Here is a 6,000-nt window from a genome sequence, read left to right on the forward strand (position 1 = left end):
GGGTGAATGAACAAATCTATTTCTAGTTGCATGCTTGATGGTAGCAGACAAGCCTGTCTGCTAGAGAACAGTAGAACCAACGTCAGAACAGGTAGCTACTCTTTCTAAAATCAGAGAGGTTTCTATTCTTAGTATGGTCCGGCCCGTCTCTTGTCATGTTGCTATAGGAAGCTGCCTCCCTGGTTCAAAATGGTTCAAATGGCTCTGAGCACTATGGGACTTAACATCTATGGTCATCAGTCCCCTAGAACTTAGAACTACTTAAACCTAACTAACCTAAGGACAGCACACAACACCCAGCCATCACGAGGCAGAGAAAATCCCTGACCCCGCCGGGAATCGAACCCGGTAACCCGAGCGTGGGAAGCGAGAACGCTACCGCACGACCAGGAGATGCGGGCTGCCTCCCTGGTCACTTCCGTTTGTATCGGTGAAGCACCCTGTGTAGGGGCCCAGGCAGTCTCTCTGCGGTGAACGTCTGAAGTGGTAAGATCTCCGGCTCAGCGCGTCTCTGCTAAGTCCGCACGATAATGGATTTCTTAAGTTCAGCCTAACTGAAAATTTAATCACTTTTATTTCAGGTCTAGATCTAAAATATGTTATCTTAAATTGCAACGCAGTGTAATTCGAGTGTGAAGTTCAGAATATCTTCCAGTAGTAGCTTTGTCACTACTTTGTGAGTAAAGTGGAACCACGTGTTGAGGATCCATAACTAACTAAGATCGTCAATCTTAAAAGCGAATGTGTGTGAGATTATAACGTCTCATCTTGTCAATATTTTTCAATATAGCAACTCTTCTTTATGTTTAACCCACGTGGGGTGTACTTTGTGAGACTAGTACCATATATAGTTGTTTGAGCAATCAGGTTAATAGTAAGACGATAGTAACCAGTTCGAGGTTTCGATGTAATTAATTTTAATTATCAAAATTATTACGGAGTTACACTCTTTGTGTAAACCAAGTTGACCACGTGAAGCATGTGGTGTAATCATCAAAGTAGCCTCAGCTATTCTTTCCGGGAAGATTTCACAGACAATTAGTATGAATTTAGTATACCACACGGTAATTTCATGACGGACAGGAGAGCGCTACGACCGTAACTCCTTTGGGTGAAAATGGAATCGGTTGGTTGTGGTTAATTTCCTCTTGCATATGTTTCAACGTTCTTAGTGTGTTATTTTATGAATGCAGTGCTGTATGCAGTCTCCCAATCTTGGCTCCATATTTGATGCGTTCCGTAAGATTACAAACTCATTTTCACAATCCTAAATAAGGCACCAGTTTAGTTATGAATCAAGTTTAATATGCTGAAATTTTAACGGAACAATGATCAATGTTAATATATATATCACCGGTTGTCGTAAGATGACTATTAAAAGATTATAATTAATGTTAGTCTGGTTGGGAATTTGGTAAGCTAGACTGGATACCTGGTGAAACATTTGCTCAGTAATGCAAGATTAACTTCCCCAGATAGCTCACAGCTTTTAACCCGCTTTTATTGTCTTTAATATCAGCACCGCTTTGAGAACAAATTAATGCATCAACATTACAAGTTGGTAGGCATGTTTCTACGTCTGAAAGATGATGATTATTCACATTTCGCGCCAGTCGCATAAGGATGGTACTACTAGCGCCACTATGATGATGAAAATAGGGTTTGTTTCAAATACGCGCTGTAACGGTCGTGAGCGTTCGTTATCTTTGAGGTTGGACTTTGTGAGTTGCTGTTAGTCAATAATGCCTCTAAGGCGACAAAGACACCATTGTCAGTATCTAATTGAGTGAACGAGTTCGTGTAATACAGCTACGAGAAGCTGGACGTAGCTTCTGCGATACTGCAGAAAGATTAGGCAGGAATGAGCCTCTGGACATGACTGCTGGCAGCGGTGGTCACAATGTACACTAGCAACATGGCCGGGCTCTCGACGGCCACGTGGCACTGCCAAGACGGACGACCATCGTCCTGCTTCTAAAACAGCAATATGAATAGCATTTGGCACCACATTGATGCAACGAACTGTTACAAATCGGTTAGGCGAGAGTGGGGCGCTCTGAACCACGGGGCACGATGAATCAGGTAGCATAATTTCAGTATAAGGTGATAAATTGTTTTTTCGTCTGTGCATATGTTGTCAGTACTGCTCTACCAACTTCCATTTATTTTCTGCAGGATATAGTTCCCGCAAATAGTGTTGTACTAGTGATATGTTAGTTTCACGACAGTGAAGTAATTTTTGGAGACGTAGATAGATTGAATTTTGTTCAATCCTTTGTCACGAAATTTTAGAGAAAGTAAGTCATTGTAACAATATCGCTACTGTATTTTAATGATATAGATCTTCAAATATTAACAATGTTCATACATAACCTCACATGAGCTTTGTTTGAAATATGTTCTGTGGGGTACATTGAACCAAGCTCTCCCGGGGCTCAATGAGCCATGGTTCATTGTGCCCCAGGAGGAATCTTAATTGTCCAATACAAGCACTCTGTACTTTGTTTCCTTAGCATGGGTAAAAACATGTGTAGGTATTTAAGGCTTTTAAATTACAGACATTCAGCAGTCCTGTTTTGTATTATCAGGTTTGAAGATGGTTCATTCATACCGCAGGAAGACGGACAGAGATAAAATTGACCACGATGTCATGCAAGAAACTGTGCAGGATGTTCTTAATAAGGGCATGACAGTTCACCAAGCAGCTAAAGCTCTGTTTCGAATTTCTTCAAAAACTTGAAAGACGTTTACTGGAGATTCCCTACTTTCACTGATTGTACAAGGGTTTTCAATCGGGATGAAACCAGTACCTCACCTGTACCAGATAGGCTTCCAAAGGTAGTGGCACAAAAGGGAAGTGCTCCCCGACCTGCTACTGATGGTGTTTTTTTTATGGTTTTAGGGCGCAAAACTGCTAAGGTCATTAGCGCCCTGTCTGTGACTTAGGAAAACAGTAAAAAAACGAAAACGGAAACTAGCAGCAATGGGAACGAAAGTCATAAAATTGGAGAAACTAAAAGCAGAAGAAAGGCTTAAAAATTCACTACAGAAAGGGATTGGTTGTCCCAAAAAAAACTTCAAATGACTGACGTCATTTCACTGGCACGAATGAACTCTAGAACGCGATCGGCCGATCGCGTGTCATCTGCTAAAATTGACGATATATCAGGCGACAGCTGTAGACGGGCGCGTAACGGAGTAAAATAGGGGCACTCAATTAAAAGGTGTCTTACCGTCCACAACTGAGAGCAGTGGGGACAGAGTGGGGGAGGATCGCCGCTTAAAAGATGTCGATGGCTAAAAAGACAGTGCCCTATCCGGAGTCTAGTTAAAATTACCTCCTCCCGACGACGCGTTCGGGAGGAAGAGGTCCAAGCACAAGGAAGAGTTTTTACGTCCCGCAATTTATTTTGGGGAAGTGTCGACCAGTGCGCGCGCCATAAATGAACAACACGACGACATAAAACGCTCCGGAGATCGGCGACGGGAATCGATTGAATTGCTGGCCGAAGAAGAGAGACTGCAGCCTTGGCTGCAATATCGGCCGCCTCATTTCCGCAGATACCAACGTGTCCCGGGAGCCAGAGGAACGCCACCGAGACGCCCCCCAGGTGGAGCAAGCGCAGACAGTCCTTAATCCGGTGGACCAGAGGGTGCATAGGGTAAAGAGCTTGGAGACTGAGGAGAGAGCTGAGAGAATCGGAGCAGATAACGTACTGTATCCGCTGATGGCGGCGGATGTAGTGGACAGCCTGGAGAACAGCGTAAAGCTCCGCAGTATAGACCGAACACTGGTCGGGAAGCCGAAAGTGATTTGGGGTGTCGCCAACAACATAAGCACTCCCTACACCTAACGATGTTTTCGAGCCATCGATGTAAATAAATGTGGCTTCCGTCATTTGTGCACAGAGAGCAGCAAATGCCCGACGATAAACAAGTGAAGGGGTACCATCCTTGGGAAATCGACAAAGGTCACGGAGCAGGCAGATCCGGGGACGGAGCCAAGGCGGTGCTGTACCCCAAGTTGTCAAGAAGGTTTTAGGAAAGCGGAAGGAAAGAGAATGGAGCAGTTGACGGAAGCGGACTCCCGGTGGTAGTAGGGAGGAGGGGCGGCCTGCATACCCTACATCAAAGGAGGCGTTGAAAAATATGTCATGGGCTGGATTAGCAGGCATGGAAGACAGATGGCTGGCATAACGGCTCAGAAGGACTGCTCGCCGATTGGACAGTGGAGGTTCAGCAGTCTCAGCATAAAGGCTTTCCACAGGGCTGGTGTAAAAAGCTCCAGACACTAAACGTAATCCACGGTGGTGGATAGAGTCGAGACGCCGAAGAATAGACGGCCGAGCAGAGGAGTAGACTATGCTTCCATAGTCCAATTTCGAGCGCACTAAGGCGCGATAGAGGCGGAGAAGGACCACTCGGTCCGCTCCCCAGGAGGTACCACTCAGGACACGGAGGGTGTTGAGGGATCGCAGACAGCGAGCCGAAAGATACGAAATGTGGGAGGACCAGCATAGTTTTCTGTCAAACATAAGACCCAAGAATTTAGCGACGTCTGAAAACGGAAGGTTGACAGGTCCTAGATGTAAGGAGGGTGGAAGAAACTCCTTACGTCGCCAAAAATTAACACAAACGGTCTTACTGGGAGAAAAACGGAAGCCGGTTTCGATGCTCCAAGAGTGGAGGCGATCGAGACATCCTTGAAGACGTCGTTCAAGAAGGCTGGTCTGTTGAGAGCTGTAGTAGATCGCAAAATCGTCCACAAAGAGGGAGCCCGAGACATCAGGAAGGAGACAATCCATAATTGGATTGATGGCAATGGCAAACAGTACAACACTCAGCACGGAGCCCTGGGGTACCCCGTTTTCTTGGGAGAAAGTACGGGAGAGAGTAGTGTTCACCCGCACCCTAAATGTGCGCTCTGCCATAAATTCGCGAAGAAAAAGTGGCAGCCGACCTCGAAAGCCCCAAGAGAACAGTGTGCGGAGGATACTTGTCCTCCAACAGGTATCGTATGCTCTCTCCAGATCAAAAAATATTGCTACTGTTTGGCGTTTCCGGAGAAAATTATTCATGATATAAGTGGAGAGAGCAACTAGATGGTCAACTGCAGAACGATGCTTTCGGAATCCGCATTGGGCAGGTGTTAAAAGACTGCGGGATTCCAGCCACCAAGCTAAACGGTAATTCACCATACGCTCCAAAACCTTACAGACACTACTCGTGAGAGAAATGGGGCGATAGCTAGAGGGGAGATGTTTGTCCTTTCCAGGTTTCGGAATAGGAACGACGACAGCTGCCCGCCATCGTCGGGGAAAAGTACTGTCGGTCCAAATTCGATTATAAAGGCGAAGGAGGTAACGCAGACTATGGGTTGATAAATGCAGCAACATTTGGACGTGGATACCATCCGGTCCTGGGGCGGAGGAGCGAGAAGAAGAGAGTGCATGTTGGAGTTCCCGAATGGAGAAAACAGTATTGTAGCTTTCGCGATTTGGAGAGGAGAAAGCAAGAGGTCGCGCTTCCGCTGCACGTTTCTTCGGGAGAAACGCTGGCGGGTAATTGGAAGAGTTCGAAATCTCAGCAAAGTGCTGACCCAATGAGTTAGAAATTGCGACGGGGTCCACTAATGTATCATGCGCAACAGTGAGCCCAGAGACCGGGGAGAAACTAGGTGCGCCTGAGAACCGTCGAAGCCGACTCCAAACTTCCGAGGAGGGAGTGAAGGTGTTAAATGAGCTAATAAAGAATTTCCAGCTTGCCTTCTTGCTATCGCGGATGACGGGACGGCATCGCGCACGGAGCTGCTTATAGCGGATACAGTTGGCCAAAGTAGGATGGTGACGGAAAATGCGAAGAGCACGTCGCCGCTCACGTAGTGCGTCACGGCATGCCTCGTTCCACCAAGTAAACTGGGGGGCGCCGGGGCAATTCGGAGGTGCGTGGTATTGAACGTTCCGCAGCTGTAAGAATAACGTCGGTAATATGTGTGACCTC

The sequence above is a fragment of the Schistocerca cancellata genome, chromosome 2 (assembly GCF_023864275.1).
Source record: "Schistocerca cancellata isolate TAMUIC-IGC-003103 chromosome 2, iqSchCanc2.1, whole genome shotgun sequence".
Taxonomy (NCBI): Eukaryota; Metazoa; Arthropoda; class Insecta; order Orthoptera; family Acrididae; genus Schistocerca; species Schistocerca cancellata.